We start from the raw sequence: 14,645 nt of genomic DNA, 5'->3' as shown, positions 1-14,645 counted from the left end.
CATAAATATGTGTCTGTGTAGATTATATAATATTGAAGATTGTATATATAAAGATATGCAAAATACAGGTGCAATCCCATCACTTTTGTGAGCTCTGAGGTGACCCCTTGCAGCTTTCTTTCATTTGATTGAGAACTGCAGGCCCATGAAGAGCTTCCTTCATGTTCCAGATGGCCATGAGAGGAACAGAAGTTATCGTCTAAGAAGGATGGGTTGGTTGTACTTTCAAAAAATAACTAAAAAGAAACAAAGCCATCAGATGCAGTTTCATCTTGGAGATGTTCGGATTTATGAACACTTCACTCAAAATGCAGCCCTTTATTTGGATAGTGGACTAGGTGAGGGAGTTTCAGCCACTAGGCTCAACATATCTGGAGTCAATCATTAGCCCTTGGGAGCTAAGGTCCTGGCTCAGTCATACCACTGGGGACCATTGCTGATGTATGATCAGGAAGGATGGAGTTGCTTTGTGTAGGCTAATGATGGGGGAAATGGGTGTGGTTGAGGGTACCAAACCCTCCTAAGGGGAAGACACTTTATAGTCTTGAAATATGCCAATGATATTGCTTTATTGAAAGAAAAGACATGGTTGTTTGTACTCAAACTGAGAACTGAAAAGTCCACAGCCCATGTGCTCTTGCAGAACACAGATAACTCTACTGCCATTTACGCCCAATGCTTCTTATTTCCTAGGAAGCCCGTTTTATAGAAACACACTAGAACATCTTCTTTTACCTTTTGACAAAATGAAACTGCATCCTTGGGAGTTTCCCACCCATTGCTCTCTTGGCTACTTCACTCCAGTACTATTTCATTACTTATTGATTTTTCAACGCCTCTCTGCATGGCTGTAATTTACACAGGTCCTACAGCCCTTAGCAATTCTTAACACCTCCAGGTTAGATCATGAGTCCACTAGAGAGAGAATGCCAGCTCCTCTCCTTTCTCAAATGATGAAAAATTGGTGAATCTCATCACGCCAACAAGTATCTTGGGAGGCCATGGTGGATGGAGAACATCACAGAAGTGTGGATGCTAAGATAGGGAGATGAATGGGTCTAACTCTAGGGCAATGTTGCCACATTCTTGGTGTTACAGGATGCAGTGCAACCTTCATTTTGGCTGTAGAGTCAAGGGTATTTTGTAGGGTATTACTATAAGGAAGGAAGGAAAGGAGAAATGGAGGGAGGGAGGGAAGGAAGGAGGAAGGGAAGGAGGCAGGGAAACAAGACAGCCCATGAGATCAGCTTAATGCTGGTAAAGATAGATTTATTATGATCTTTCCCCCCAAAACACTAATCACCATTCCTTGTCAACTTATGAACGGTGTGGTGGTTTTACTTTTTGCTTTTGCTGTAAAGTTTTACATGGAAATAAAGGAAGAAGCATGCTATTATGATAGAGAAAATATCTTCTGGAAGTTCTTATTTAGGTAAAACACACCAAGGTTTGAAGGAGGGAAACGTAACTATTTCAAAACAAGGTAATCATTTACATACATTATAAACCAATCAACTTAAGTTGGTAGGTTTCTAGAGTTTCATATCTAGATTTCTTCCTTTTACTTCTGAAAGCTTTAATTTAATGGGGTCAGTGAGATGATTCAGCAAAGGCACTTGTTGCCAAGCCTGACAACCTGAGTTCGATCCCTAGGACTTACATGGTGTGAGGAGAGATCCCATTGCTCAAGATTGTCCTCCAACCTCCACACAGGTACTGTGGCACGTGTATTGCCCTTAGTAAATAAATAAATGGAATTAAATATTTAAAAAGTTTAAGATTAAAAAATATTTTTTTTTGGCAATAGAGTCTCTCTTTGTAGCTAAGGCTGGCCTCAGACTCATGATCCTCCTGCCTCAGCCTCCAAAGCATTGATTGATATTACAAGTATGCATCATTATGCCTACCTTGTGTTCATTTTTTACATACCTGGGGAGAGGGAGCTGAGGGAGAAATGGGAAAATTTAATCAGTGGACATTAAAAAATTACAGTTAAGTAGAACTTTGGACTTTTATTATGCTACCATACAGCAGTAGTCTATCGATATCCATATATATTACAAAAAGCTTGATGAAAGGGCTCTGAATGTTCTTCTCATAAAGAAGCTATAACCATTTGAGGTGACAGCTACATTTAGCTTGATGACACAATGCATTGAGACATCACAAGGCTCTTATGTATTTATATAAATTGAAAATTAATTTAATTTACAAATTAAAAAATATTCACCAATTCTGCTGTATATTTCTATGGAATGCTTTTTTTGTTTTACCTATAAAAATCATTGCATGAATTCTCATTTAGTACATAGCTATGGTGAGGATGGGGTTGATAAACCTGAAATAACAACTTGAATGTGTAATAACCACAGAAAAATGGCGAGATGAATTTTCTTCCAAAGATAGAGTTGAATCCTTTGTTTCTTCCACAAAACAGTTTTAAATAAAGGACCAAAGGGGTGGTATTACAGTGGCCTCTGGGGAATCTGGAGTCTGAAAAAAATAAAGCTATTAAATGTTGGGTTGTTTATGCAGGACCGTGTAGCTTACCAAACTCTATGACCTGAAAACCATTCTAGAGAATTCTAAAACAATGAATGTTCACAGAGCGGCCGAGGGTGTCTTCAGGTGAAAAGATGCTCTTTGTTTCATTTGTTGAAACCAGTGTAAATGTCTTGGTCAAAGGAGCCATTCAGCAACTAAAGATTAAAATTAATAAGCAGTTTTGATGACAGCTTATTCTCTGCTATCTGTTCCATTTATGGCTATTATTTGTAATATGTCCTTAACTGACTTATGCCAACTGATTTTCTTTTCTTTCTTATAAAAAAAAATGTGTGTTCTGTTTATGTACTGTGTGTGTGTGTGTGTGTGTGTGTGTGTGTGTGTGTGTGTGTGTGTACAGAGGTTAGAGATTGACATTGGTTCTCTTCCCATGTGGCTCTCCACCATTAATTTTGAGGCAGTAGCTCCAGGGTCCTCCTATCTTTGCTTCTCCAGCACTGGGATTACAGAGTATGCTGCTGTGCCCAGCTTTTACATGGATGCTGAGGTTCCAAATTTAGGTCCTCATGTGTGTGCTACAGGCACTTTACTCACTGAGCCATCTCTCTAGCCCCCAAGACTTGACTTTTCACATCATAGTATTTATGGGGGAAATGATAATAAACAGGGCTTGTTCTTGTTACTTGAGTATCCCCTCCTCTACTTTGGGGGCACATCCTCAGATTTCCTTTGCTGTGGAGGCACCTCTCACATCACATTGTTTGCAGTGGGACAGACCATCCCCACGGTTCTAGGTTGACTCAAGCCAGGTCAGATGGGTACAACACCAATCTGTCCACAGTGATGTCCAAATTAAGAGACAAAGAGCCTTAAACAGGGGCCTCACTGGAACTTTTGGCAATGGAGGGGTTTTCTCTTTTGGGGAGGCTGTGCTGATTTAATGTGATCTTGAAATAGACAGTGGCCATTTCAAGCAAATCCCCACCTAGAGTGAAGCAAATATTCATGAGAAAATGTACAAAGTGGGTGTGGAGAGAATGAAATGAGTTAGATATTACTGTTAGAGCCGTTGCATCTACCTGAACCCAAAGCAACATGCCGCAGGTATTTTAACCTATGATTTAATACAATCTCAATTTTACTCATGTGAGTTGTGTTCTAGTTAGTCTCAATCAATGGGCACTGAGAAATGAGGATAATTGTGCTTAGGAGTAATCTGCATGCCTCAAATTAATTTACTTCTCCTTTGAAATAAGTCTAGAACTCTTAGGAAGGTTCATGGAATTAAGAAGAAATAAATGATTTTGTAATTGAGGAGAAAATGCAGCTAAAACACCTTAGACTTGACTTTGCAATTTTCATGGTATGGGAAAAACTCATGGAAAATCATGAAAGAGATATTTTTAAAAATCCTCAGCATCTGGGGCAAGAAGTTTCTCTGATGAGGGCTGTGGGAGGCATTGATCTATGTGTATAACAATGTCTTTATAAGTTGTTTTATTGCTATATTCATTTAGCAGCATAATTATAGCAGGTTTTCTCCTAGGCCCATGTCCTGTCTAGTCTCTTGGCCTTATTAATGGTTTCAGGTATGGGTTCCATCTCCTGGAGTGAGCCCTAAATCCAATTTAAAAAGTGGTTGGTTACCCCCATAACACTTGTGCCACTATTGTGCCAGTCTCTATTGCAAGCAGGTCTCTATTGTAGATCTCAGTGTAAAGCTGGGTGGGATTGATGATAACCTTTCTCCTCTGGTAGTGTGTATAGTATCTTTAAGCCCTGCGAATGCTAATCAGTAGCTAATTTACAGTTGAATACCAGTTTAATTTCTCCATGTCCTACGATTTAAGTATATGGGGCCTTCAGCAATAAGGTCTTATTGTACAAGGTTGTGGAAAGCATTGTCAATAGCTTATTCTGTTTGCTATGGGGGTGCCTATGGTAATTAACATAGAGACCCAAATGTGACTAAGGTGCAGACAGTGAGAGACTTTGGAGCACTCAGCATTTTTTTTCCCCATTGAGACAGGGTTTCTCTGTGTAACAGTCTGGTTGTCTGGAAACATGCTTTGTAGACCAGGCTGGCTTCAAACTGACAGAGATCCAACAGCCTCTGCCTCCAGAGTGCTGGCACTAAAGGTATGTGCCTCCATGCCCAGCTTGGAGCACTCAACTTTAAATGGGATGTCCTTGTCACGCCCTCCCCTCAAGGCTCAGTGATCTTTCTGTGGGGAAGAGCAGGTGGAAAGATTCTAACTGTGAGAGGTGGTGGATGATTCAAGGAAAAATCATTTTCCAGAATCAGCAGGGCTGATACACGCATGAACGCACAGAAACTGTGACAGCTGTACAGGACCTGTACAAGGTCAAGCCAGACAGATTCCCAGCATGGAAAAGAGGAGGTGGGCACAAAGTCCCACTGCAGCTAAGATGCTATTCGAAAATAATAGCTTCTGGGAGAGGGAAAAATGAGTTTTCTTCAATGGAGTGGTTATATCACCCACACTCTGGGATAGGTCTTGTGCCCAGGAGTAGTTGGCCAATAGGAATTGATGTGAGGTGTGTGTGTGCCTTATATTGTTCACTTATTTTCTAAGAGAGAAATAAAGAACAAGAAATTAAGTGGGTAGGGAGGTAGGGGAGAATCTGGGAGGAGTAAAGGAATATGACAAATATATAGTATGAGATTCTCAAAAAATAAGTAAAAAACAAAATTCTCCTATCTTTGCTTTGTTTCAGGTATCACTGAAGAATACAAAAACCTGCTTAAGGGCAGACATCTACAAGACCAAACAGAGAGCTGGGTAGCCAGTGTGAACTTATTTGATTAAACTTACAAGAACAAACTATGGTCATCTATTATTAATGGCTACTATATATTAAAAAATGAATGGCGTTTATGGCATGCTAATATTTCTAAGGAGTTTAATACAATCTGAAAATGATGACTGTTCTTTCTGAAGACTGACAAAATTCCCAGAAAACACCAAGAACATAAATCAACAGGAAGGAAGATCTTCATTTTCTATGACTCACACAAGCACCCTCTAAAAAAAAAAAAAAAAAAAAGGCATTTAAGGCCACAGATCTAAGCTGACTTTAATCATTCTACAGTTCCTGAAGCCAACCACCATTTCCCTTGACAGAAGTTGAATGAGAAGAATATGCACCTTGTTAAAATTCATCGATGCATTCCAAACTTGAGTCCAGTTTTTAGTGTTTAGAATCTTCTAGAATGAGCACCACCAAGAGAACACATTTCTTAGCCATCTTTCCCTGATGCTAACTGTTGGTCAAAACATGAAGCCAAAGCCGCATGGCAGAGAGATCTGACGCTGAGAGGAGAGCTCAGACATGGCCCAGTGCAGACGACTCAAAGAGTTTTTCTTACTGAGACAGCCCAGCCATATGGCTAGTTTGGCCCAGAGTCAAAATCAAAGTTGTAAAACCATCACTATGATGGGGGAGATGTGTGGGCAGCTAGAGTTAGAATGACTGTATTGTCACTCTGAGAACTGGGCCAGCCAGATGGCATGGAGGGACCCAGACAGGAATTCCACAGCAGGACGATGGACTTTGGCCCTCTTTTACCTTTGCAGATCTCACTCAGCTCCCCTTTGCCCACATCACACTAGGCTGTTGCTCTGCTTTCGTGTTGTGCACTTTGAACATCTCTGTGTCTTTGATGATGCTGATTCTTCTGTCTGGAATGACCACCTGATTTAGCCTCATCAAAGTCCCATGCACTGCAATCACCCCTCCTGTGCTTTCCTCTCCAGCCCTCCAGCATGCTCTGACGTATCTGGGGTGCCATCAAGCTCAAGCTACCCATCCCAATTTTGCCTCTGTTTTTTCTTTTTTCTATCAGTTTCTTCTGAATCTTTCCTATTTTCCCCATCATCTCCTTCTGCAAGTTTTCCCTGGCCTCCCTTCTACCATAGAAGATCCTCTTTGAGTTGCCTGGTACCTAACTCACCAGCTCCCAACACATTGTCCAGAACCATAGATTTCCACAGAGAGCCCTTCTATGTGCCTGGAACACCTGCCTTTGAAGGATGAAACCAAGTAAAAGCTATCTTTGCATTCTTGCTGCATAGCACCTGGGGCTCACCAGGCAGGTGGAGGTATAGACAGCTATGAGGAAGGTATTGTATCCTCTGGAATATTCTATGACCTATCCAGTCCTTTAGTACTCCACATATATACATGATCTACATAAACTCTCACAGCTAGATCTGCAGCCTACCTCTCTTTTTCAGCAGGATTGTAAGCTCCATGAGATCAGGATTCAAGTTTTCTGTTTTTAAATCTTCAAGCTTTAAGTCTGTTTCGTGCACAGGGTCTACTGGTTTCTGTCTCATAAACATTGATGGGAATTTATATGGAACCATGAAACCAGAAAAATGTGAAAGCCAGTTGTCTTAGAATTTATATTGCTGTGAAGAGACACTATGACCATGGTAACTCTTAAAAACAAAGCATTTAATCGTGGTTGCTCACTTACCGTTCATAGGTTCAGTATATTATTGTCATGGTGGTAAATGGTGGCGTGCAGACAAATATGGTGCTGGAGATGTAGTTGCTACATGTTGATATGTAGGCAACAGGAAGTAGGCTGAAATTCACACTGAGCAAAAGAGACGTCAAAGCCCATACCCACAGTGACACACTTCCTCCAATTAGGCCACATCTACTTCAATAAGGCCACCGATCCTAATATTGCCACTTCCTTTGGGAGCCTTTTTCTTTCAAACCACCAAAGCAGTTAAATCATCTTGAACTGACCAGAGAACTTTATTAGTTTTGGAAATTAAAAGCTAATTGATTTGGGCTGGCAAGATGGCTCAGTAGGTAGAGGCGCTTGCTGCCAAGCCTGATAACCTGAGTTCAATCTCTGGGCCCCGTATGGTAGAAGTTGAGAATCAACTCCCTGAAAGTTGTCGTCTGACCTCCACGTGCATGCAGTAGAGTGTGTGCAACCACCCAATAGTAAACAAACATAATAAAACATTTAAACTGAAACAAAACTCATCTGGTTCATCAAGACTAAATGGTGGGGTGGGATGGGGTGGTGGATTCCATGAAAATGGCTCCATAAACTCATAGGGGATGGTACTATTGAGAGGTGTGGCTTTAATAGGGTAGGTGTGGTGTTTTTTGAGGAGTGTGTCTCATTGGGGGTGGGCTTTGAGTTCTCAGAAGCTCATGCAGGCCTAGTGTGTCACAGTCTCTTGCTGCCTGTGGATCTAGATGTAGAACTCTCAGCTACCTCTCCAGCACCATGTCTGCTTGCATGACACCATGCTTCCTGCAATGATACTAACGGATTAAATCTCAGAACTGTAAACCAGACCCAATTAAATGCGTTCCTTTGTAAGAATTGCAGTGGTCACAGGGATGGCAATAGGTAAAGCTCATAACAATAATACTTGGTGACACTCACGGAACACCTACTACAGGAGGCAGGCTGTTCCAAATAGGTCACTTGTGTATATCAAACCATTTCCTAATGTGCAGGGAAGCCCGAGCATGGCTTCTTTTTGGTTGTGACAATCATGTACCTATTCCTTGGGAGAGAAAGTTGGACCAGGTGCTTCTGGCTTCTGTATGGTGAATTGATATGAATTTGTTCTGAGCATTGGCAGAGAAACTTTTTCAATTTTTGGGGTATTTGAAGTAAAAAAAAATTAAAATTCCATTAATATGTGATTTTGTAACAGAACAACTTTCTGTCTGGACTTGATGGTGTTTTGGTCAACAACATCAGGTGTTTAGACAGGGAAGATGGACTGCTGGGATAGTTTTCTCTACAGTCTGGTATCCTGCTAACAGCACCTATCCTTCACCTTGTAGGCTACAGCACAGACTACACTCAGGAAAGAGGAAACAGCCTAGGCTGTAAAGCAATTAATCTAGGAACTATTACTCTTCCATTCTCCACTATAATCCTGGGAGTTCAAGCATATTCTCTCTCTCTCTCTCTCTCTCTCTCTCTCTCTCTCTCTCTCTCTCTGCTCACATACATGTACATAACGTTTGTGTTTATACAGAGGCCAAATGTCAACTTCAGGTGGCTTTCTCTATTACCCTATTCCTCTTCAGGGTCTCTAACTGACCTTGGAGTTCACTGAATCAGCTGGAGCAATGGCCTGTAAGTGTCAAGGATCCTTAGGCTGCAAGGGTCCATCCCTCGTAGTCCCTTGCAGTGCCAGAATTACAGGTGTGTGCCTCTCTGCCTGGCCTTCTACAGCACTGCTACGTGTCCAAACTCAGGACCTTATGCTTGCACAGCAGGGACTTAACTAACTGAGCCATCTCCCCAGCCCCATGCTTTCTCCATTTTAAAGGTGTTGATAGACTGGTTGGTGCCACATGCTTATAATCCCAGCACCCTAGGGATTGAGGCAGGGTCTGTATAAGTTCAAGACTACCCTGAGCTATATAACAAGATTTTATCTCAAAAAAGCTAAAAAAGAGAGAATGAAAGAGAAAATATGTCAACAGTAATTGCAAGAACATAGGACACTAAAGCAACTTATCAAAGCCAAAGGATTAGCAAGCAGCTGGGTCAAGATTTGAATCCAGGTTTCTGTGAGTTTGGGTTAACCATCAACTTCAAGGGTGACAATGTTACTACTACTTGATTGCTTTATGACCTCAGCCGAGTGATTTCCTGACTGAACTGCTGTTTATTGTGGAGGAAGAAATAAAGACATGTGATAAAGTATTGGGGCCTGGCACAGATTCCAGTCCTTATATTCAAGGTGACTTTGATCTATGGTCTACTAGAGCATATTCCTGACTTGAGGGATGAACCCCTGATGCACATGTATAATGTAATTTAAGAAGCCTTGGGAGAAGGGTATTGCTGACCCTACTTTGTGATCTCACAGGGCTGTTACCAGGAATAACTAATAAAAAAGCCCAGGACGTGTCCAAGTGCCACAGTGACAGATGCCACTATACATAAATTAGTCTTGCAGAAAGCTCCTTGCCTGGGGTCATCATAAATTTCTGAGGGTGTAAAGCAGGGCTGATTGTATTTACTTTGCTCCCTGTCAGGTAGAGGAGGGTGATAGGCTAGTAAAACGATTTAGTTGGCTGGTAAATTATCTGTGAGATTGATTAGAAATAGGAAGTGAGCAATCGGCAAATTGTCAATGTACAGAGAACAATACTCAATAACTAGATGCAGAGATTAAATTAATTTAATACAGGGCCATTGTGCTGAAAGGATGTTTCATTGAACTCTTGTGATGTTATCTGGACTGAAATTAGTGCGTGCGTGTGTGTGTGTGTGTGTGTGTGTGTGTGTGTGTGTGTTTGTGTGTTTGTGTGTGTGTCTCTGTGTGTGTGTGTGTGTGTGTGTGTGTGTGTGTGTGTGTGTGTGTGTGTGTGTGTGTGTGTGTGTGTGTGTGTTAGGGAGAGAGAGGGAGGAAGGGAGAGACAGAGAGACAGAGAGAGAGAGAAACAGAGTGATCACATTGGCTCTGAATTCAAGATTTGTAAAGCAGTAAAGATAATACACAAGGGATAGCAGCCGTCCTCTGTATCATTTGAGAAGACATCATTTCGTAGAGATTAGAAAGAAAACATCAGCCGTATAATAAATTGCTCTGAGTGTCCCAAGGATTGGAAACTGTCTGCTATTGTTCCTCCTTCCCATAAATGATGTGTCTCATTGTTCCATCACTCTAACGTGATTATGTATGCAAATGATGCCGACAGTTCTGCAATTTACAATTCGGCTGAAGTTCTTAAAGAGCTGGCAAATGGACTTGGCCCAATTGCAATGTAAGGTTTCAAAAATGAACTTTTATCACAGAGCAAGAAAATAACAGGCATTGAGCTGTGCTTATGTAAATTCTTCAGCACCGTATGCATCACAGAACAGATGTGTGATGGAGGCACACTCAACATTTTTAAAATGAGCATCAACTCTTCACTCTTGTTGGAAAATGGATTACTCAAATATTGTTCTGGTTGAATCAAATATTGAATTAATAGGGAATTATCATATACACCACACATGGATCACCAATTTTAAAAGAATTAGACCTCTGCAAAATACATTTAATTTAATATTTCTTTGATGAGTCAGAGGGCACTTTGAGATCTTGCTGTGCCCCCGGGTCATCATTATGAACCACTATTGATATTGGCGAGCTTGGGAGATGGTTAATGAAGCGATCTGGTCAGCAGAACACAGGAAAACAGGGAGTCTGCTGTTTTTTAGACATTCATGGCAGGGTGTTTCCCTTTCAATTTTGATCTCTTTCTATCCCCAGGGAAGTCCACAGTTCACTCTTCCTTTCACGTCTAGGCCAGAGCATGGTTACATCATCTAGGACATCTTGAGGGTTTTCTTATTGACAACTACAGCCCATTCCTTTGTCATTACCATTGCTTTCTCTTAAATATATCACAGTTCTTCTTTCTACTCTCCCTTTCTCTTATACATGCTTGTTAATATGGATGTGGATAGTCAGCTTTCTGTTAACCAGTGTTACATCTGTTGCTTCAAAAAAGCACACACACACACACACACACACACACACACACACACACACACACACACCATATTGTGTCTATATGATGAGCATGTAAAGGTTCTGTTCTTCATTATTCCTTAAAAAATACAATATACCAGTTTCTCATATAGTCTTTGATTGTATTAAGTACTTTAAGTAACTTAGAGATGGTTTAAAGCACATATCAGGATATGGGTATGTTCTATGCAAATGGATACCACTTTGTGTAAGAGACTTGAGCATCTTGGATTTTGTATTCCTAAGGTTATGTTTCCTTCCCCATGGATACTAAGGACAGATACCTGCAGCCAAACAGACCACTTAGGAAGTACAGCTGCAGCCAAACACAACCTATTTGGGTGTAACTGTAAAAAGGGACTAACACATGGGCTCTTCATTAAAAGGTTTACTACCCTAATTATTTGAGGGTGTTTGTATAAAGAAACCCAAGCACAAGGGAAGAAGTCAGAAAGACTCATGGGACTTACAGCTCAGCCATCATGATTCATAGGGTTAGAGCTTCCTTAACTGAGAAAATAAAATAAATTTTAACTTTATTCTGTTGCTGCTTTTTTTTGAAGTATAAGTTATTCATGTTCCTTCTAAATTACAGGGCACAAAATTAGACTGTCAAGGATGTTTACTAACATAGGCTATAATGAAAACCCTTCTTGTGGTTTCACCATTTTGTATTTCTGGCCAGAAATTTCTAAGAGTGTCTAGTTAATTCATTTGTCAGCAATAAGTAACAAGGAAGCCAAAGGCATTTAATTCAGTTCCATGTGAGTCAGTTGGCTCACTTGTTTCATAACTACAGACTAGGAATTGAGGTCTGGTGCCAATGTGAGTCAGCCATCTTGAAGTCAGCCATCTTTAAAATTAAAACGACTCACCAGAGGGACAAAACTAGAGAGGAGCAAGAAATAATTGGGAAAACAATGTCTACATCAGGAAGAATAAGTCATGCAAATTGACATAGAGTAACATTTTTGTCTATTAAGTTCACCTAGAAACCTAGAAAAAGGTAAGAAAAGGAAACCCCAATGCCAGCATGAGAATGTGAAATAGTACCTAATAAGGCAGATGGGAATGCAAATTGGGATATTTTGGAAACCAATTTGGAAATAAAAGATATTAAATGTGTGTCTATTCCTTTTGTCTTAGTAGTTCAATCTGGAGGAATGCAATACAGAACAATGGAAGTTTCCAGAACATTCTCTCCATTATTTTCTGGTTTTTATCATCATAGGCATTGTACACGCATGATAGTGGCCTGTGAAGGCTAACTGAGAAAGGAAATGAAAAACCTCCGTTTGAGAAAAGAGATGTGCTTGCCCAAAGATGTTTATAACAATTTACCAAACATGCCAAACAGTCTGTGTTGACAAAGAACTTAACACTATCATCACAGGTGCTGTTGTTCTAGATAGTGACATCAAGAGCAATTTAACTCTGCATGATCACCTACATCTAAGGCTTAAGAAAATGAACATGCTGGTTTTATAATCTAAATAAATATTTACATGAGTTTAACAAGATGATTTAAATAAAATGAAAAACATTTTATTATATAACATTACAAATGTTAATATAAACACACCTATCTCATTAGCATGCAAATATGTTTTGTCTTTAATAAGAAAATTATATATACATATATATATATATGTTTTGCTTCAAAGTAAATTTTATTATTATTTATTATCAGTGGGAAAAATAAGTGGCTGTTTCTTTATGGTCAGATTACCAGTGCTTTTCTGTATTTTGTTCAAATGATGCATTGTTTTTATAAGCAGGAATAATGAATAAACATTTAAGAAAAAGATGTTATTTTACAAAAATAATTTGGGTTAGATAACATGGTAAAATTCTTTTACCCAAACACCTGTGAAAGTCCAAAAACAGTGATCCACATAGAAGACTAACACTGTATTTCTGTTGTGTTTGACCAATTAAATTACCATTTTTTTTGTAAGTGAATAATGGTCAAAAATTGATGATTTTATTCTTGTTAAAGAATTGCCATCCTGTCTATTTTTATTTTCTATTTCTAATTGCTAGTATTGTCCATACAGAGCCTGAAAGAGGAGCAAGTCTCAAACCACTCAATCAGTAGGCACTGATTTCAGTACCTACTGATCCTCTAAAAAGTTATGAAGGGTGACAAGGAACTATTGTCTGTTGGGATTGTATAGACTGACATATTAATATTGAAACTCCACTTAAAAATAATCAATTGCTTAGAACTAGTTGTTAAGACCCTATTGTTGAAGATACCATGCACTCTGGTTGCCTGACATAAAGAAACCAAGCTGGAAATGGGCTGGGAGCTTCTTCTCTGTTGGCTAGTCCTCACAGCATGCAATGGGGAAGAATTGTCATCAGCAATCTTATTCATCTGTGGATCCTGTGTGAAAGAAGACTGAGTGGCCAGCCAAGATGAGTCCATTGGTGCAATAGTGGCAGACCTGTTATGAGAGTAACCAGCTGTTTTAAAAATCCAATTTGATGCCTGCTTCCAAGAGGGAATTCACATCTGGTACTGCAGATGTGATCAAAAAACCTGTGGCTAGGGAGGTCACAGGTCCTAGTAGGTAAGCTACCACTGTTGTTTTGCTAAGTGGACATGATACCCTGTCAAATTACCTTCTGTACCCCTACATTCACACCCATAAAATAGTGCTGTTGTCAGCTTCAGTCAGAGAAGCTTCTTTTCCCAGCGGTAACTACAGAGACTCTTAACTGGCCAATATACAGAGAATCAGTGACTGTTGAATGTCCAGCCACAATGGGGCATCTATGTTACCTCTTCCAGGTTCAGGGGCCATCATAAATGAAGGAGCAGAAAGAATTCAAGAGCTGGAAGAAGGGAGGGAACATGATATGGAGTGCTGACTTCAAGGTATAATATGGTTATTGTATTCTTGAACTCACATCAGCTGTGATTAACTGCACAGGACTCCATACCCTTCTATGGAAGGGAGAGAGGCTCATGGGGCCTCACACCTCTTTGAAGATTTAGGCACAGATAACAGTTTATGGGGGAGGGAAGGAGAGACATTTTCTTCAATGGTGTAGGCACATGGTCCTATAAACAAACTTCCACACATGTTCCTGTAAAAGACCCTAACTAAATTTATTGGACCACAGAATTAAAAAAGACATGCAAATAAAGGAGAGACTAGTTGGGGAAGAGGAAGGAGATTAATAGGAGTCAGAGGAGGGGCAAAAGAGGGGATGGGGATAAATATGATTGAAACATGTACATATATGAAAAGGTCATAATGAAACCCATTATGACATATAATTAATGCATGCTAATAAAACACTAAAACCAAAAATAATCACATTAACATAAATAACAAATTTCTTTTCTTTTTTTTCTTTTTTTGGTTTTTTGAGACAGGGTTTCTCTGTGTAGCTTTGGAGCCTATCCTGGCACTTGCTCTGGAGACCAGGCTGGCCTTGAACTCACAGAGATCCCCCTACCTCTGCCTCCCAAGTGCTGGGATTAAAGGCGTGTGCCACCAACGCCTGGCTCATAAATAACAAATTTCAATGACAATACTATTTACCAACCTGAATAATTTAACGAGAAGAGTGAGCATT

The sequence above is a fragment of the Cricetulus griseus genome, chromosome 3, assembly GCF_003668045.3.
Source record: "Cricetulus griseus strain 17A/GY chromosome 3, alternate assembly CriGri-PICRH-1.0, whole genome shotgun sequence".
Classification (NCBI taxonomy): Eukaryota; Metazoa; Chordata; class Mammalia; order Rodentia; family Cricetidae; genus Cricetulus; species Cricetulus griseus.
This window is presented reverse-complemented; position numbering follows the sequence as displayed.